At 42.8% G+C, this 21,178-nt stretch overlaps 1 protein-coding gene across 6 annotated transcripts in view; it reads right to left on the bottom strand.

Moving 5' to 3' along the window:
* Positions 1–21,178, bottom strand: part of COBL (cordon-bleu WH2 repeat protein) — a 228,174-nt gene that overhangs the window by 181,809 nt on the left and 25,187 nt on the right. The window lies entirely within an intron of this gene.

Below are 21,178 nucleotides of genomic sequence, written 5' to 3'. Positions count from 1 at the left end.
ACAATGCTCTGGTTGCAGATTAGGGTCTTGGATACAATGCTGATAGAAATAATAGCAGTACTTTTTCTCTCCCTTAGCTAGACTCAGTATTCTAACTTCTGATGAAAAGTAATATGCACTTCTATTTACAGCAGTGGTCCCCAACACGGTGCCCGCGGGCGCCATGGCGCCCGCGGGGGCATTTCAATGCGCCCGCCAGGTGCTCGGGGCTGGCCTGGCCCCGGGCACATGGCGCATGGGCGCTTGCGGGGGGAGCGCCGGGCGCGTGGCACTCGGCGGGAGGCGGCGGGGGGAGCGCCGGCCCCGGGCGCGCGGCACTCGGCGGGGGGGGAGGAGCAGGAGCGCCGGCCTCGGGCGCGCGGCGGGGGGAGCGCCGGTCCCGGGCGCGCAGCACTCGGCAGGAGGGGGGGGAGCGCCGGTCCCGGGCGCGCGGCACTCGGCGGGGCGGGAGGAGCAGGAGCGCCGGCCTCGGGCGCGCAGCACTTGGCGGGGGCGAGAGGGGGGGAAGGAGCGCCGGCCTCGGGCGCGCGGGACTCGTCGGGAGGGAGGGGGTGGCGGGGAGCGCCGGCCCCGGGCGCGCGGCCCTTAGAGGGGGCCCTGCCCCCGGGCACGCAGCTATGGGGGGATCCCGCCCCTGGGCGCGCGGTAGGTGGGGCCCCGTCCCCGGGTGCGTGGATGGGGGGGCGCCCCCGGTCCCCGCCCCTAGCGCCCGGCGGGCAAACGGCCACGCCCCCTGGCGCCCGGCGGGCAAACGGCCACGCCCCCTGGCGCCCGACAACCTAAAAAGGTTGGGGACCACTGATTTACAGAATAGGCTACATTTTCTCCATATATAATGTAAATACAAGTGTCTTAGGTATACAAAGTCCTATATTTATCTAGTTAAAACAAACCAGTCTAACATAATATTGACTGACTAAACCTTTGTGGTCTGGAGTCTAATGTGAGTAGTGTTTCCAAGGTCAAACACTACTTGCGCTACTAGCATTAGACATTGAAGCTACTACAAGTAATTAGTGATCAAAGCAAGCACTCTGAATCTTTCACAGTAGTAATGCACTTCAGAGGAGGAGTACAAAGGGTGGGAGAGAGGCGAATGAGAGTTACAAGGCAGAGCTGAACGAGAGAAAAGGGCAGAAGAGAAAAAAGGAGTGTAGAGAAGGTAAGAGAACAGGAAAGGAGAAGAAAAACAAACAGAAGAGACACAAGAAAGTGAAGGAGTTGCAATTTGTGACCTACCAGAAACAGAATCTGTTGTCAATCTAAAAATGAAATTCTGCACAGAGAAAAGACCTGTACTGGGTGACAGCAGGATAGGTAAAGGAGAGGAAATTCTGACCCAAGCAGCAGAAATACAACCAGTGACATGAATCTTACTTTTGAAACGTTGACTCTCTTCCTTGTTTTTTAATGATTGGGAAACATGGTCTCAAATCAGCACATTTTTTAAATGAACTACAGAAATAAACTTTAAAAACAACAAATAGTCTGGTAGCGCTTTATAGACTAACAAAACATGTAGATGGTATTATGAGCTTTCATGGGCACAGCCCACTTCTTCAGATGACCAGAGAAGTGGGCTGTGCCCACAAAAGCTCATGATACTACCTACATGTTTTGTTAGTCTATAAAGTGCTATCAGACTATTTGTTGTTTTTAAAGTTTATCCTGTAAAGACTAACTTGGCTACCCCCTGAAGCTATAGAAATAAAGAGAGGCAGGGTCCAAATACACAGTAATACTTTGACTCCTCAAAGACCCCATGGGAGGCAACTAAATCAGGATGACTTCCATCTTCCACACAGGGAAATTGAGCCTCAGGATGGATGCAGTGAGAGGCAACACCCTGCTGCAAGTCTGTCACAGGGCTGGGATGAGAACACTGAAGTTCTTCGCTCCCAGCCTTTTGCTCAAGCCACTAGATGTTGAGGCTTCCCTCTTGGAACAGAATCAACAACTTTCTGAACATTATCCAGCATAAACAGTGCTTTCCATTCACTGACACTATATAGCTTGTTTCTTGTAACTTAAAATGGTGTTTAGCTGATTTTCAATCATTTTAAAAAAATAGAAACAACACTCTATCCACACTTAAGTGAGTGACTGCTAAAATGCCATGTTTTAAAGCTGAAAAGAATCCATGACGAAACCTAGAATTGCAAGAGACCAATTGTATCTCCTTTTTTTCAGTAACCTGCTGAAAGATAATCTTCAGTATAACAAGTAAGTCATTATGCTCAAGAAAAGACCAGTGTCTGTACTACTGCTGCACAAACAGTAACTATTCTGCACTATCCAATACTGGAGCGGAAACAACTCACAGCCAATGTAATGTGATTACGTATTATGGGGAATGCTCCTTTAGTGCTACAGACAGTAAGTAAAATGACTGTGTAAAACACCTCACCCTATTTACTGACTATCCAGTTAATGTTTGCGAAAGATGGAAATTCAACATATAGATACAGCTGGGAGATTTAATGTATAGGTCACAATGCAAAATTAATGTATTTCAAAGACTGTTAATGAACACACAATGGATCTGTGTAAAATCCCAATGTCAAAACAGAAGGCACATCTGTAATGGAGCATATATATTTTGAGGCAGAACTAGACAATGGTGTAGTAACACAGATATTCTATCTTTCCATAAGTTATTGCTCTTGGAGAAGAGAAACTGAAAATAGATCTTCTTGAAGAACTATCCCAAAGCTTCACCTTAATGACAGGTGGTCAGATGCCCTCAATTACCATTGGGGTAAGAATTCCAGCAAGCTTTTTTTAAAATGTTTCTCTTCCTGTTACTATGGCTTTTGTTGCTCCAGATTAAGTCTGAACTAACTGTTCTAATTTTTCTAGGCACTGGCGTATCTCAGAGATGCCTATGGCTGCTTTGGTGAAGAAGATGGTTGACACATCCCTAGGGCTAAGTCTACTGAAGGCTTTTTGCACAAGAACTGTTTTGTGCAAGAGTTCTTGTGCAAAAGGTCTTGCGCAAGAGCATGTCCACACTGCTGTGTGCTTTTGCACAAGAGCTTCCATGGCAGTGTGGATGCTCTGTTGTGCAAGAAAGCTCTGATGGCCATTTTAGCCATTTTGTCCATCCACGCTGCCTTCTTGCGCAAGAACTCTTGCACAAGAAGGCTTATTCCTCATGGGGAACGGAATAACTCTTGTGCAATAAGCCCTCTATTCCGACGCCTTACTGTAAATTTACTTGCGCAAGAACGCACATGCAGTGTAAGACACTCCAAGTTTTTACACAAGAACAGCCTGCAGTGTAGACGTAGCCATTGTGTTTCCCGATCTCTCTAGCTGAGGTCACGTGTGTGTGTGTAAAAGGAGTGACAATACTGTGTTCTGAAGGTCTTCAAAGGCGAGCTCATAATAAGGCAGACACATGCTCATTGTGATTGCCTGTGTATGAGGTCAAACTGAACCCAGAACAGTGCTGTTCCAACCATTCCCACAGCAGAAGCTTATGAACTAAAATATCAAAGGCAGTGGACGATGGAGCAGTAGAAGCATGGAGATTTTACCTTTGTCCATGGCTTGAAATGGGTTTTAAACAGATTGCTGCAGCAGTGTGGATCAGTTCATTTGATGCATTTTAATGAGGGATGTATATAGTTCAAGTCTTGGCTAACATGTTATCTGTGGTTGCTGTAACACTAGAAGACCCTTATCCATGTACTACTGGATTTGCTTGAAGAGGAAATAAGATGTAGTCTGCAACAACAGCCAGACTAACTGGTTCTTTTGCAATTGCCCAGACAGTGAATGTAGGGGATGGGGAAAGAACAGAGACTGTTGCAGATCCCATACAATTGCACAGTAACTTGCAAAGTGTTTCTGATTTCAGGTCATTATGCATATACCCCAAAAGAGCCAATGACCCTCCACTATAGGCACAATAACCGTAAGACTGTCAGTATAACCCAGGGGCAGGCAATAATTTTTGGTGGGGAAAGTCATTCAAAGATTTTGGAAAATGATCAAGGGCTGCACTTTTCTATGGAGGGGGACGGGGTTTAAGACGGAGGTTGGGTGCAGAAGGGTGCATGGGGTAAGGGATGCAGGAGATGGTGTAAGGTCTGAGAGGGAGTTTGGGTGAAGGAGAGGGTTGTGACCTGGGTCAGGGGATTGGGGTGTAGGGTCAGGGAGGAAGTGTGGGTAGAGGAAAGGATTCTGGCCTGGGGAAGGAGTGTAGGAGAGGGTATAGGGTCTGGGAGGGAGTTGTGACCTGGGTCAGGGGGTTGTAGGCGGTTTGAATGGTGACCTGTGGGAGGCAGTTGGTGTGTGGGAGGGGCTGGGGTGCAGAGGCAGGCTCTGGCTGGGAGGCACTTACCGAAGCATCTCCCAGCCTGCCCCTGTAGCACCCCCAAGGCAGGCTGGGCTCCCTGGCTGCTGCAGCTCCAGATAGCTTAAAACTGCAGGCTCTTCCTTCCAGGTAGCCTTCAGCTCTGGGAGGGGGAAGAGGCTTGCGCTGCCCTCATCTTCCAGGCCAATCTCTCAGCTCCTATTGGCCGGCCAACAGAAACTGAGAGATTAGCTGAGGTCAGTTCCTATTGGGCGGCTGTATCCTGACAATAGGAGCAGAGAATTGGGCTGGGGGTGGGGTGATCACATGAAGTTTCCCCCTCCCTCTAGAGCAGTGGTTCCCAAACTTCTCAGCATCATGCCCCCCTTTTTGATTTTTGAGAAACCCTCATGCCCCTCCTCCCAAAAAAATAGCAGCAAAACTTGGGGTGGGATTGACAGGGGGAGGGAGTGTGGCCAGATCGCCTTGCGCCCACCCTGGAATTTCTTCACACCCCTCCACAGGGGCACGCCCCCCAGTTTGGGAACCCATGCTCTAGAGCAAAGAGCCATATGGAGCAGCCTTCTGCTTAAAACAGTGGCAGCTGTGTGTGTAAGGGTCCTGGGAGGGTGGTCCACGGACCAGATCCAGACTGTGAGACACATCTTGTTCAACCCCTGTTCCATCAACAGACTGGCCTGAGACCAAATTCCAAGCTGGCAACCTCTGCAGAAAATGTTTATTGAACATTAACCTCCTTTTAGCCATGATCTTCCCCATTATGCACGTATCTTCTATCTTCCGCTGCCAAATTATGACATCAGGAGGGATAGAAGACAGTTCATTTCTCAGCAGTTACCAGAAATTTAAATATATATTTTTCCTTTCAGAATCTGAGAGGGAGATATCTGACCTAGAATATAATGAAAGGGCATTTGATGCAAATTTTGTATTCAATGTTTTTTCTTATGTAGAAGCTGTAGAAACCATTTCATATTTAGCTAGATATATAACAGAAACTATTTCAGCTTTTCTCTCAAGCACGTAGAACAGAGTGAACTTTCTGTCACCCCGTGAGAAGAGGCCTACAGGATGAGCTATTGGTATGTGTTAATTGGGCTGGTTGGTACAGGAGATGTACTACCTCGTACCTGTTCGCCATCTTGTTGATAAGGCTTTGGTTTTCCAAGTTTAATTGAGGATTTCTGTAATTGGATGCCCTGATGTCAGACTGTTTGGTTAAGGGTATAAAGATACTAGGATTGATTGTATTAGCAGCCTTACTGGGCCTGGCTTTGCTGGGACCACGTTTGGCTCATGCTGTGCTTTATTAATTAATAAAGCTGTTTGTTAGCTGCCTAAACAGAGAGGAGCATTTTTTTTCCTTCAACACTTACTTGGTTTGTTTATCATCTTCCAAAAGAAAGTATCAGGCCAGTGTGATTGGGCAACCAACTGTACTACAGAATCATTAATATAGACCAGACAACAGATTGACCAGTCTTGTTTTGTGGTAAAGGATGAAAAGTATCTGGTGGTAACATTCTGTATGGGTTTTCCTCTAGTTAGTAGAAACCATGACAGATACCAGCCTCTCCAAAGTCCATGGCTTCAGTCACCCTGTCCATATGTTTACTCCACACATTTTAAATCAAATTCAGGTCCTTCTGAATCTTCAAGACATAGTTTACATGATAGATCAAATCTTCCAGAAGGGTACCCTCCATCTGCAAACATAAACTGGGTCTGCATTTTTGCATCTGCAACACAGCTGTGGTCACAAATCAGCATGTTTGATCTTCAACCCAGCAGAGAAAAGGCCAGGCCTCAGCATTTCTGAAAATTTACCCCACAGTGTCATACATTTATCATCAATAGGCTCTCATTACAACTTAGGGGGGAATTTCCCTCTCCCAGATGTCTTCAGTAGGTTAGGATTCTCCTTCAACTCACACAACTAAGCCTGAAACCTCTCTTCCCCTTCCTATACCAAGTTCAGAGTCCAGCAGGGTCTGGAACAACTAATCAACTCCGCTCCCACAGGCTTCAAATCCTTCCTCCAACAAAATTCCCCCAAGGCTTATAACTCATCCCCATTCTTCAAATTCTAAATCCCCACTTTAGCAAGTCCCCAGGCCCCCCTCCCCATACCTTTGTCCCACACAGTCTAACCTTGTCTCCAGCTCAGAAACCCTTCGTCTTCTTTCCATTATCTGAAAGCCCCTGCTCCCTACTCAGAATTCTCCTACCTATTGCTGGGCCTGTGGAAGCAGGAGCAGAGGCAGCCAGGAGTGATTGTGGTGCAGGCAGCACTTCCCTTCCTTTTGAGAAGCTAAACTGCATTAGTTCAATAGTGCTCCTGACTCACCAGTGGCAGGAAGGTGTATTGCAGACAGTGGGCAGGAGAAGTTGTGGCCTCGCCAGGAACCCCCTAACAGCAGTAGATGGTACTGCACACTGCAACTCAGCAGCCATGACATAAACGATACCCTGTGTCGAGCATCAGCTGATGACTAGGGTGCTATTGGTGGGGCATAACCACCCTACAAAACTCTAGTGGCCAGCTACCTCTGATGCAATACCCTTCACTGCATCATAGAAAACAAAAATGGTGATAGCCTAGTAGAGCCCATTCCCAAGCGTATCCAGGATGTCCCTCACACTGCTTCTAGAATTTTAAAAATGTCACAAGTATAGGAATCTCCCCCACTTCTGTTTGGACAGTCAGTAAATCAGTGAAAACTGGATGGCTATGTCTATACTGCGCTCTCTTAAACAAGAAAATATTCAAATTAGGCAAAGCAGTGAATATCGCAGTGCCTCATTTGCATACTTAATGAGCTGCCATTTTTGCGCAACCCCCCCTCTTGCGCAATAGCTGTTCTGCCACTTTTTCAGGCAGAATGGTTCTTGCACAAGAAGGTTTTTTTGCACAAAAGCCCCTTGCATAAAATGGTGGCTCATTAAGTATGCAAATGAGGTGTGGCGATATTCACTGATTTGCCTCATTTACATATTTTCTTGCACAAGAGAGAGCGCAGTATAGACATAGCCTAGGTGTTTAGCAGTTCGCTGAAACTACTCAGCATTCCCTTAATCCTTCAGCCTCTTTGCTGAGGCTGCTACCCAGGGCATCAGTTATGGGACTTTTTGCAATGTGGAGACCTGTCCATTGTGACCCACCATACATGAACACACTAAGATATGATACAACTGTAACCTATGAGGTGATATTCTCCATATTTTCTTACTAATTCCCTGAATGATTCCACCCCTCTGAAATACTCAGCACAGTGTATGGCTTTGGTGAAAGCGTACTAGCCAAGCTGCCTGGAGCCTGATTTCGCCACCCTTTCTTGTGCTGAGCAGTAATTAGTTATGAGCAGTCCTACTGAGGCTAATTGGAATGCTCAGATACATACTGGGCCATCTGAATTACAATGGCAGTATAAAGTCTTTAAATAGGATCTGTCAGGTTTTGAAAGTCTGCTTTGACTGTGTCTTAAGTATTAGGAATAGGATTCAGGGTCTTGAGCCTTAAGGTTACTTGGAAGAAGTTCAGGTCAAGTACTGTAGAACCTATATCTCCTGGGCCAAAGGAATTTGCATTGTATTTATTCTCTTCTTCCACCTTAGGTAGCAGAGCTAAAAACAGAAACATGTTTTATTTTGAATACATAGATTGTGTTGTTACAATCAAGCTGATTTTACAGTCCCACAGACCATTCATGTATGTCAACACAGAGGCAGTTTAGAATACATTGATATTAATAAAAACAAACAAAGTGGTTAAACAAGTTACGGTTTTATAAAGATCTCCTAAAGTAATATCCACATAACTGAAGCTCCTCCAAGGTTAAATTAGCTTTCCTAATTGGAAACACCATTAAAATAAACCAGAAGTGTTAAATGCTCAGACCCTCTACTCCTGAGAAACCAGGTTTAAATCAAGGTTACAACCACTTAAACAGGAAGTTTTAGGGAAGTGGTGAAGGGGAAGTCAGTTATACAATGAAGGTATGAATGAAAACTTATCTCCCAGTAGCCAGTTGAGCATACAAATTGATGCCAGCTATAATACAGGTATTCACCAATGTCTTATCTCACATTTGGAACTCTACATCACAGAATCATTTCCTTTTCCACTTTTTTTTCCTTCAGAGATGCTCTTCTACACGCCAAGTGAAACATCTTTAGCCCAATTTTGCTTCAACTCACTTTGAGCTCTGCCTCTTTGTATAGCTGTGTGGCTCTAATTAAGTCATTTTTCCCACTTGTAAACTGAGAGAAGAGGTCAGTCTCCTTTGCAAAATGTTTTGAGATCTTTAGATAAGAAAAAGAAATACATTCGTGCTTGCCTAAGCCAGCGAGTGTCTTACAAAGGAAGCTCACCTTAATTTTACAGCAGTAAACTGATCTTCAGTTTAGGAAAGCTACGTGGGGTTTAGATTCCGTAAAACAAAAAAAAACAGTCCTTTGCAAGGACAACCAAAAAGATGCAGATGGAGTCAGGCCCCTATTTAGGTGAGATGTTTTGGATTATCATTCCAAAGAAGGTTCTTTCCTCCCCTGTCTCAGCTGAACTCAGACCAAGTCCCTGGGAGAAGCAGCCAGCCTTTCTAATCTTGTCTTCTGGATCCTGATTGGCTTCTGCCTGCTCCCAGCCCTTCTAGCCCCTGAAGACCCATTGATTTCACTAGCATCTGATCCTGGATGGCCTTTCTAGGCAACACTTATAGATCTAAATTCAGGGTCCTTTTTATTCTTTTATCTTTGGATGGAGTGCACCAAAGAAAGAGGGGTTCCGGCGAGGGGGCCAGCAAATTCTTGGTATACCCTGTCATAGTATTACTAAGTAGTATTGAATATTCATGTCAACATCTATATCATACTATATTTTAGCTTATATAAGGTACACAGGAGCATGTGCCATATGCTCAGTGAAACTGGTCAAAACCGCTCCGAATAGCAGCATCATAATTGAATGGGTGAAGCAAAACCTAATGCCCCCTATTTCATGCTGGCAAAGCAATGAAAGAAAACCTATTTCCTTAGCTTGACTGGAGCTCTGCTTTGTTTTTCTTGATCCTAGGTTTATATTCATAGTTAATCTTCAATGAATCTTTGGTTGCTAAACAACAACAGCTCCTCTGTCTGCAGTCAGTGAGGATGTGGAAGAGAAACTGCCAGAAGAAACCTTCTAACAGAGCAAAGGCTGAATCTACAGAGTCTGTAACATTCTCTATTCAAAGTAAATGGTCTGTTTTTCTGAGCAGGTTTAAGAGAATCCTGACGTTAGAGCGATGCATATGATCCAAAGTAGCTCAACAAGTGTGTGATTTCTTTTGAAGTATGTTAACACTCTCTTCTTTCTGAAGTTGATTTATGTATTGCAGCTCCTGTGTTGTCTTAGAAACACTTTGGCCAAGAAAAACTCACAAGTAGCAGACTCTTTTTTTACACCTGACTCTGGGACACAGTGCAGCACGTAAAGTAGCTGGCTGGTTTTGAGTCAATGTGAAAGGCTCCATTTTAAAGAGATGGAATCAACAGAAACTTTAGGAGGATGTGACACAGCAACAGCCCAACTCAGCAAAAATTTTGGAAGGAGGCAGAGTAGTCTAATGGACAGGGAAAAGGCCTGACACATGAGGTGGGTCCTACCTCCAAATCATTCTGTTACCTTTACTTGCCTTATCCTCAGATACTTAAACATAACATGGAGGAGAAAGGGGGATTCTCTGTGAAAGTGAAATGCAGCATCAGGCTGGATCCAGGAGTGTGTTGCAAACAAGAACCCATTTTGGGGAGAGAAGTATATTGATGCCAGCCCTGGCAGCAGGGGAACATACTCTGGAGCTCAGGTAGCAGGCTAATGGCTGCACAGGAACTTTTACAAATATTTTCTCGCCATGCCTCCTGATTGTTCAAGTGCTTCAGGCTCCCCATTACAAGAATGACAGCAAGTAGCTCCTGGCAACTCATAATAGTTTCAAAGCTTCCCTTACGGTCTATCTCCTTGGGGGGAGGGGGTGGATTTTAATCCTGGGTTTTGTCTTTTTAAAGCACTGTCTGCCTTGGTTGTGCTTTCCCATGGTGGGATCCATTTACTGCAAAAAAACCTTTGCTCGTTTGTTGCATAAGTACAATGTATGGTTGGGGCCTCTGAGTACTATTAAATACACAAAGAAAACAAAGAACCAAATAAATATCTAATGCGTCAAATTCAACGTTGGTGTAAGGAGACATACTCCTGTTGACTAGTGGAGGGAGTTGCTGCTTACTTCAGAATGAACTTGGTCCCTTATCACCATGTCTTTGAATGTATCCCTTGCTAACAATGACCTGAGTCTGTACGGAGAATTATGTGATCAAACCCCTGCATCTGTGGGGAGCCCTGGTGAAGTCAACAGGGCTCAATTCAGGCACAAGCGATCTAACGCTGCCATTCTCAGAATGTGACTGGCATCCAAATATACAAAGCAACACTTATTGTAGCTCACCAGCAAAAATCACTTGCCTTTAAGACAAGAAATCTAACTCCAATTCCCACCCCAGTCTCTGTAGGCAACTCGGGTAGTGCATAGAGCAGTGGTTCTTAACCTGAGGATAATTTGGCATATTTCAGGAGGGAATACGTTTTAAATACAACAGGTGTTCAATTTTGTTCAACATAATGTATGAGAAAAAGTACATTAAAATGATTAATTGTAATTTTCTTTTTGTCTACTGCTATTTAAAAAGGGAGGAGGGGTAATTTTGGTTTATTGGTTATGCTTAATGGGGTAACAGTGCCAAACTGGTTAAGAACCACTAGCATAGAGTCTTAGAGAAATCACAAAGACTTAGGGACAATTTCCTGAATGCAGGAGAAGCACAGAGATGAAATAAGTAGCCCTACGTTGTATCTGGCAAAGCCAACCTCAAGAGATCAAAAATCATGAAACAGAGTTCCAAAATAAATGATTAGCCCAAAACTTAAGAGAATTTTTAAGGAGTATTATATCGTGGCATCTGGATTTTTTGGGTCTCTCTTGATTTTGAACTCCCCCTGAACCATGATCCCTCACCCCTGTGGGTGCGTGACAGTGTTGCCCACTTTCCTAGATTTATTGTGTAAAGAAATTTTGGTCCCTGCTGCTCTCCTCCACCCCTCCCTTTTTTAGCAATTAGTCCCATGCCCCAGCCTCTCCATCAATTCTGTCATCCTCCCAGCTCCTCCTGCCTCAAGCCTCCCCTCTACTTCGGTTATTCACCCAGCTTGGGAGAGGAAGGTGAAGGCTGCAGCAGAGTCCCCTCTCTCCTTCTAGGCTGGGAGAGGGGAGCAGCTTCATGGACTCTTCACCTGCCCTGTCCATTCCCAAGCTGTTACCAAGGGAAGGGAATAGAAGGAGCGGATAAACCATCCTTTCCCCATTGCTCATAGAAAGGGGACGAGGCTCTTTGTCCTCTCCCCCACACTGCATGGGGGAGGGGGGAGGAAAGGGAGAGGATACTGTGCCAGCTATCAGAAGGGGTGAACTTAGCCAGGGGTTAGAGTTTGTTCTGACATTGTGACAAGACTTGGCCTAAGGGGCTCTTTAATTGTGGTGTACACATTCAGGTTCGGGGTGGAGACTGCTGCAAGGTGGCAGCATCCCTGAGCACAGACTGAAGCCGGATGCCCACACGGCAGTTAAACAGCCCTGTAGCCTGAGCGGAGTGAGCCTCAGTCACCTGACATGGGCCAGCCACAGGTTTTTAATTGTAGACACAGTGCTCAGCACTATGAGGATTGTGGGCTGTGGGACAAAGCTCACAGGCAGCCCAAGACAGACTGCTGTAAATTAGAGTTTTTCCTGGGACTGCTCTAATTTACACCCAGGGTCATTTCAGCTCTTGCAGCAGCCTGGAATTCAGAGAGCACAAAGGTGATATCAACCTCCTTTTCTTCCCCCTCTCTAAACTACACCTTCCCTGTAGCATCTCTCAGGAGGCACAGCACAGAATCAATCCCATAATCTTTAAACACCTATCAAAACTAAATGGCAGGGAGTTTGTTGTTGATGTTGAGTTTATGCATATTATATAGTGTTAACATTAAAAAACTGTCTGAAAATGAGACAATGCCATGTAAAAAGACAATTATACTCTTCCTCTATTATTCATGATTACAAAAGTGCACAAAATAAAGCCTAGCAGAGAACAAGCCATGCTTATGTACACATATATAACTGCATTTCTCTTGCTTCTAGTTTAGAAACTGGGATTAGGGAAGCAAATAGCACCCTATTGGTACATCCTTTTCATCAGGAAGAAAAAAAGTGAAAATATCTATTCCCTGTTATAGATTAAAAAAACTTCACTGGGCTTGTATGCATACAAATGAATTTGGCTGTAAACTTTTTAATCCTCCCATTTATGTTTCTGCCCTTACAAAATGATTAAATAACCAATGTATTGTGCATTTATTTTAGGAATTTATTTAAAAAACAACAAGGAGGACTTCATCAGATCTCCAGCCCACAAAAATGTATGTCCAAATAAATGTGTTAATCTTTAAGATGCCATAGGATTCCTTGTTGTGCCCTGTAAGTCAATGGGGCTAATCCCTGTGCTGTGACTACACTTAGTAGCTCATCCATCATGCCCGCCAGCCACCCCTTGTGAAAATAGAAAGTTCTAAGAAATCATATATGTCCCAATACAGACACATCTTTATCAAGTTATGATTATGCCATCTTAATAAAATTCTTCTTCTGAGAAGACAGTTGTAACCATTAAGTGTTAAAGCAGTAACTGCATGGGAGATTTTGAGATGCTATTACTTGAAAACTGATTTGGTCATGACAGAAATTCAGAACATGCAAGATCTTAAGAATACACTGCATAACACAGGCCAAGAGATCATGCCTCTTGAATTGATATTCGATATTAAAAATTCCAAATAAAAATACAGGCATTGTTCCCCCAACAGCCATCCAATACTTGAAAAATAACAATACCCATGTCTCAGATAGCTATTGCATTAATATTATACTGGAATAACTATTGGAAGGAGAGAAGAAGGAGACTCCGGGGCACTGCCAAGACAGGGTTTTTTTGTTTGTTTTTTGCATAGATTATGAAAATGTATAAGAAACACACTATTGAAACAAGAAAATATATAGGAGGGACGCTGAATTAATAAAATGGATGCTTAACCTATAGGATGGTGTTCAGGGAGTACTCCCAAAATGCTAGAACAATCAGTAGCAGCTTGAGGTATCTGCTGCACAAGTGACAACTGCTCAGGTTGAAATTATTGGAGGACACTCTTTACTTAATAGCGTAAAAACCACTCTGATGTATTTCTCTTCTGAATCAGGGTAACTTGCTTAAATAACCCCTTCACTTCCATTATTACTGGTTATCACACTCTCTTCGGTGTGTCTATGTTGCAGCATGTTAACCACGCTGCAGAAAACCTTCATTTCTCAATCTGAATAGTAGATCAAGGAATACTATCCGGCTACTGTATTTTTTCATATAAAGAGCAATAAATCAGGCATAAGTGGAAAGAAAAGCACCTCAATCATATTCCAGCCATGGTTTTAAAACTCATTCTCAACCTGCACTAACTCACAGTGTAACTCATTGTCTCCACTTTATAGCCACTGGGTTAGAACTAAGTAGCATGAACATAAAAGTAATCAAGTATCATTCCCCATTTGTTCATTATGAATGGGATCTAGATTTACCCAATACCTTTCATGTTTATTTAAATAACAAAACATAACATAAGCCACAACCAAACTTTCTTCTGACCTGGATGATCATTTTTTCCCGGGAGGACCTCTTTGACCTTGACCTTAGTTTTCCTCTTGGGATGGAGGTAAGAGAACCTAGGCTGGCTGCCAGAGTGGTCAGCAGGATCAATTTTCCTCTGTGCAGTGCCTTAGGACCTGACACAAATAAGGACTTCTGTACTGACTTGTTTGGTATTGTATATGCAGACTATTATTAAACGACTATGGAATAATGATAATATACAATTAAAGTGATTGACATTAAAAAGTCAGCATTTATCCACCATTATCACTCTTGTTTATCTTAGGTCTCATGAAGCTGTGTTCCATTCTTATAACACAACTCAACGGATAAACCAAAACCACTCAAATATAAACATTCCCTTCCAACAACTGAATGATGTTGAAACCCACTTTCCACGCCCTATTTAGTTTCAACATTACAGGGAGGAGGTAACTTACATGTGAGTATATTTAAGCATTAATTGGCTCGAAAGTGTAGTTTCCATGCCAATTAAAGGCTGCACAAATATTCCTTCTTGCCCTCATGTCAGAGTCTGTGAGTAATGTATTAAGACAGAGGATGTTTTGAAGAGCTACAGTCTACTACTGTGGCCTGAGTTGAAATGAACTGTAAACACTGAGAGCTTTGTGCAAAAACAGAGGAGTAGAACGTGACCTAAATATTCTAGGGAACTTTGTTTTAGCCAATGAATATCATTTAGAAAGAGGTCTTCACTATTTAATAAAAAAGAATATGTTGAGAGGTTGAAAATCCTCTCTTCCATCTAGCCCGTACTCATCCTCTGGCTCTTTTGCTTACTTATTCTACTTTTACCATTTCCTTTCCTTATTTTGATGCCTCTATAACTGGGCATGCATATTACACATTATCATGCTAACCCATCAATAGAAGCCTGAGCCTGCTTCACTGCTGTGGGATACTCTGTTTAGGCCTCTCTCAGACTCTCTGGTTGAAGTTGTTCCACTTTAATAAAATAACTGAATTACATATTAATTGGGCCAGAAAAGGCATTAAAATGACTCTACAGCCCAGTGGTTAAGGCACTTACTTGAGAGGTGGCAGGTCCCTGTTCAAATTTCTTCCCTCTACCCTCCACCCCCCGCAGAATGAAGGGAGACTGGAGCTGGGATCTCCCATATCCCAGATGAGTATCCTAACCATCTGGCTACAGGGTACAATGGAGGGCTTCCTCTTTTCCCTCGCCAGTTACTTTGTTTCAAGCCCTGCATGCCATGTAGGCTACGTCTAGACTTCAGTGTTCAATCAGAAAAAGATACGCAATTTGCAGTATCTTTTTATGATTTACTTTCGAAAGAGGCTTTTCCGAAATTTGGCGCATCTATGTGGCACATTTCAGAAAAAAGTGCTCTTTCGACACATCCTTTATGCCTCATAGAACAAGGTTTACAGGAATGGCGAAAGAGCACATCTGCTTTTTTGAAAATTTTTTGGGAAAAGCAAATGCGTTCCTTGGATGCGGCATTGCTTTTCCGGGATACCTCTGATATCCCAGAAAAGCAATGCAGTCTAGACGTAGCCTTTGGGAGAAGAGCACCTATTTTCCCCCAGTTTGTGGCTCACAAGCCATGACAGGTCCCACAGCCCAGACTTATGGCCTATCTCTGAGAAAGAGTAGGGGCCCTAGTGAGCTTCTAAATTGTGGTGGCTGAAGTCCTGCTTCTGCAAAGCGTTGAGGGCTGCCAGCCAGGTACTTTTTTTTTTTAAGTCCACATAACTAGGATTGCCAATTTAGGTTGGACGTATTCTTGGAGTTTTCATCACATAACATAATCTTTAAAGATTAACTTTTTATTCTTGGTGAATTGCATAGCTAAGTAGTAAAACAGATTTTTTTTCTGAAAGTTCAGGACTGCCTACACAAAGAGCTGACTACTACAGTGTTAAATACTGGAGTTTGGATGTGTTAAATATAAGATCACAGCCTTTGACCATTTTTGTTAACAACCGACTTCGGTTACATGAACAGAAAGATTAGTGAGAAATCAATTTATCACCTTTAAAGATTAGTGAGAAATCAATTTAATAACTTAATGCAACCTCTGCATGAGATTTTGGCAGGTGCATCTACTAATAATTTCTTTTTTGTTTGTTATATGAACAAAGCACTGCTAAGATAAAGGGTTCTAGAAAACATTAGACACCAGTCCTGAACTTTCAGAAAAAAAGTCCTGTTTTACGCCTTACTAATGCAACACATTTACTGAAGAATGTGTGCGCTGACACAGCCTCAGGGTATGTCTACACTACAGAGTTTTGTCTGAAAAACAGCCGTTTTTTCTGACAAAACCTGAGTTACGTCCACACTGCAATAACGTTCTTCTGAAAGTAAATCGAAAGAACGGGGTAATCCTCTTTCTACGAGGAAGAAGTCTTTTTCCAAAAGAGCTCTTTTGGAAAAAGGCATGTGTGGACAGGGAAGAGGGAGTTCTTGTGAAAGAGGAGGAAAGAGGAAAAAGCACAGATGCCCTGGAGCCACTCCGTCCATAGAAATCACAGCTTAAATGGGAGATAGAGTCCATTCAGTATGGATGCTAGCTTTCGAAAAAACACTTTTTCAATGCGCTTGTGTGTGTGGACGCTCTTTTTTGGAAGAAGTTTTTTCAGAAGAATTCTTCTTCCAAAGAAGCCAGCAGTCTAGACATAGCCTGAGAAAGCTGCATAATCACCCCCTTCCTGCCTGCAGTTAATACTGGTGCAAGTAACTTTTTATACCAGTGCACAATACATAGCATATCTACATTGCTACACTTACACCAGTACAAAAATTCCCAGTGTAAACAAGCCCAGAAAATTAAACCTGTACTCTTGGAGTAAGCAGTATAATATTTGTAATATATTGCTTTTCTGCTGTATGGCTGATAAAGCTCCCATTGATTTTAGTGTTCAAATTCCCATTAACCTCACTAGTGGTGTAGTGAACTTTGTTTTAATATAGAAGCTAAATACAACCCTAAATCTGGAGTCAGTAGTTATGCCTCTACAAAAACATTTATTTGATTTTATTTTGCATGGTGGTTCAGTTTTTACATAATTCTAAAACTAAAGAGTTGCATATGTTCTTATTTCAGACACATTCATTATATCTGCATTGCTTTAGCCAAATAAGATATACTGAGAAAAAGGTCATGCAGTAATAAAAGTAGTTATATTTTTTTAATGAAAGAGGAAGGGTCAGATACAAATACCCACCCTTCCCAATTCCATGGCTTTCCTTTGAGTCATTGCTAAAGAGAACTACATGCTAAAAATTCTGAATAACCTACACACCCACACAAGATCATTTCCCAGCAGACATTTGTGGAGTTATTACTAACGATCCAGCTGCTAATTTAGCATCTGCTCTTCCTCTCAAGTTACCAACAAGTACCCTCCCTATGTACCAGCCTGGCTCTGAATGGATAGTACTCACGCAAAGGTTTGCTTCTTGAAAATTCACTGATATATTTAGAATGAGAACACCATTTTATATTTAAAGTAGTAAGAATATTTCAGATTAATTGAAAGACTTCAGATAAATCAAGACAGCCCAATGAAAAAATAGACATGCCAAATGAGTCTTCTTGCTCTGGTAACTTCAAGAAGGATTATGGAAATGGGCCAGGGAGACAGAAACAGCTTCTTCCTATAAAAAGGAGTTTTTAAATTTACACTTTGTTTTAGGAAACTCATTTTCTCTTTTTAAAAAGATATGAATTGCATTAATATACCAGATTTTTATGTTTATAAAAAGGACAATATACAAGATTTGCAATATATAAAATATACCATATTTTATAAAGAAAATACACACCAGATTTCCACAAGTATATCTTTCATTAAAATTGAAGCAGCATATTAAAATATGCACTTCATCAAACAAAACTGCTTCTGATAAATAAAAGGCCTGATTCTTCTTTCCCTAAAAACAACAGCAGTTTTGCAAATGAAAAGGTTCTCTGTTTTCTCTAGTCTGTGGTGTGAGGCTTTCTGAATTTCAGTCATCACTGTTCTAGGGGGTACAGCTAATTGACTTGCATTCTTAAAACTTTATTTTTACCTTGTCATCTCAAATGTATCAATTATTTAATGGACTGATTTCCTAAAATTGTATAGCTCAGTTCATTGTCATGTGTGTACATTACATCATATTTTTAACTGGAAAAATCATTTTACTATAAAATTAGTGCTTTGATACATATTCCATGGTTACATATACATTTATTATATACACACACTGTAATAGCTTTATATAGACATAACCATCTATGTTATGTGTGCTTTATGTACGAGAGATGGATATAAATATACACACATAGCTAGACATAATGAATGAATTGGCTCCAATACCCACATAGCTATAATTCCGATCTTCACTTAGAGGGGCTAACAAGAAGCCAAGCCATAGTTTATAACAAAAATATATAAGACATACATAACTGTAGTATATCAGAGAGGTAGCCGTGTTAGTTTTTCCTCTTGTTTTAGCAAGATCAGACTATGTAGCACTTTAAAGACTAACAAGATGGTTTAATAGGTGATGAGCATTCATGGGCCAGACCCAGTTTATCAGGGTAAACAATAATGGTTTAGATTAAGAAGAACAGGGGTCAAATGGAGTGAGGAAAAATGTAGTGATATTATATGCAAGTTCTAGCCACAATCACAAACTCATCTCATCATCTAAATTATAGGGATATTTCTACTTAATCTGTTAATGTGGATACTGCAAGGGTACAGTCATTAGTACAGAAAGTTGGGGCACGAATCTACCCTGCACAAGCCTGCCACAACTGTTTGTGTAGACCCTGCTGACATACAGTTTGTTAATGTGCTTGGATTCTGTTCTCTTTTGAAACAGGATTATATCAAGGCATATTAGTGAATGATTAATGGTCAACAGCAGAGTTAACATTGATAGGTAGTCTATAACAGGGTAGATTAGTTCTCTAGCTTTCCAAAAACTGAATGTTCATGTACACAAGCCCTGGGATGAATAAAGTAATTGATCTGATTTTGAGAACCTATGAGGGAGGGGTTGAGGGAAAAGTTAGGCCCCTTTGGCTCAGTAGGATGGCATGAAGCAGCTGTGTAGCTGCAGCTAGGTATTCTGTGAGTTTACACAAAGAGATTTGCATAGTTGTGCACTTATAAGCCACCATTCTGCATTGCCCTTGCAAGACCTTGAACTCTCTCTCCATATAGAGTTCCCAACACAAAAGAATCATTGTGGTTCTACTGGGTTTAGGACTTTCCAGGACATTTGGTGCCCTGGATCAACATTAAAACTTTCAAGGTAATATTGCAGTCGATTTGCAAACCCGGCATTGTATTCAGTTGTGTTTAGAATGAGTGTTTTGCAAAGATAATAGATAGAAATAAACTTTGAAAGCTTTCTGTACTAGGGATGTTAGATTTTGGGTAATTGAATAGTCAAGTAACACCATGAATTCTTATTCGTAACTTGACTATTTTACAGTCCCCGGAGCGGGGCCAGAAAGCAGTGTGCTCCGACCCCACTCCTCAGGAGCCCCCTGCCACCTTGTGCTGCAGTGTGGGATGCCAGGCAGGAGCCAATTTAAAAATCAGCTCCCTGCAGAGACCAGCTGCCTGCCATCCAGCGCTGCTGCCTCTGTATCAGAGGCAGCAGCACGGGGTGGCAGCAGCCCCTGTCTGCCGGAAAGCCAAGCTCCCCATGGACTAAGGCTGTTGCACAGAGGAGGGGGAGAAGGGAGGCTGCAGCTCAGGTCTGCAGGGGGTCTAAGCTTCTTGTGGACAGAGGCTGCTCTGCCTCCCACGGAGCGGCCTCTGTCCGCAGCGAGCCTGGGCCTGCCATGGACTGAGGCTCGTCACTCAGAACCACCCGGACCACAGCACAAACCCTTCCCCTTCCACCCTCAGAGCCAAGCAGAGCGTCCAGCGCAGCACTCCAGTATCAATGTAAAGGGTTTGGGGCAACTACATCATTTGCCCACCCTGTCAGAGGGCCTGGGCAGGGGCTCCAACTGCCAGTGCCACACAAATTCCCACGTCACTGGGTGGAACACTCCTGGTGAATACCTGCATCGTCGATAGGAGAAGCAGAATGTAGACATGAACCATCACTTTAATTATTGTGGTGGCTGTGGTGCAATTTCACTTGAAGTTGACCTAATCTAGTAGGGAGACAAGCCGACAGACTGTAAATATTGATAGGATCAAAAGAGAAATGCTGGTACAGTCAGACACTACATTAGCTCATATCCAAACTCAGAGGCAATAATTTCCCCTTCCTCTCAAGTAGAACAAGCAAATACATTCTCTCTCACCACTGCCATGCCACAATCCTGAAACTTGTGAGTGAATAGAAGCTGAATGAAGTACAGGCAGTCCCCGGGTTACATACAAGATAGGGACTGTAGGTTTGTTCTTAAGTTGAATTTGTATGTAAGTCGGAACTGGTACATATTGTAGGGGAAACTCTAGCCAAACATTTCTCCAGAGCTCAGTTTTATTCTCCCACATCTCACTTCCCTCAGTCCTTTATTCTCAAGCTGAGGTGTCTACTGAGAGAAGCCGCTCCGCGTCTCCCTGATCTGCTGGGGGGGGGGGGCTAGCTTCGTGTCTCCCTGGTCTGCTGGGGGGAAGCAGCTAGTGCGGGGTTGCCTCACCCCATTTGTAAGTAGGAATCTGATTTAAGTCGGATCCATGTAACCCAGGGACTGCCTGTATAACCTTTCCTACCTAGGGTTAGTTATGTTTTATCCCAATAATCTTTTTTTGAATTAATTATGTTTAGACTTGGTTATGGGTGGTACTTTTCATGTGTTTTAAAGAAAAAGATAAAGATCTGAATTCTAGCATTTAAGAGACCGGCTGACACCACTGGCAAATCACAGCAACATAATCTGTGTGCTATAAGTGTTGCACCAAACAATCCTACATAGGATTTTTGGTGATTGGGAGTCTGCACCAAATGTCAACATGGCTGTGTTCTTATATGCAGCAGTACATATTGATCTCCCTCATTCTATATTATCTGCTTGTATTCTGAGGAAAAGAACAGAACTTTACAAATATTGCATAGGTTCACGTGTAAGATAGATGGAC

The sequence above is a fragment of the Pelodiscus sinensis genome, chromosome 2 (assembly GCF_052426305.1).
Source record: "Pelodiscus sinensis isolate ZL-2025 chromosome 2, ASM5242630v1, whole genome shotgun sequence".
Classification (NCBI taxonomy): domain Eukaryota; kingdom Metazoa; phylum Chordata; order Testudines; family Trionychidae; genus Pelodiscus; species Pelodiscus sinensis.
Note: the sequence above shows the minus strand (reverse complement) of the source record. Positions and strands in the feature narration are given on the sequence as shown.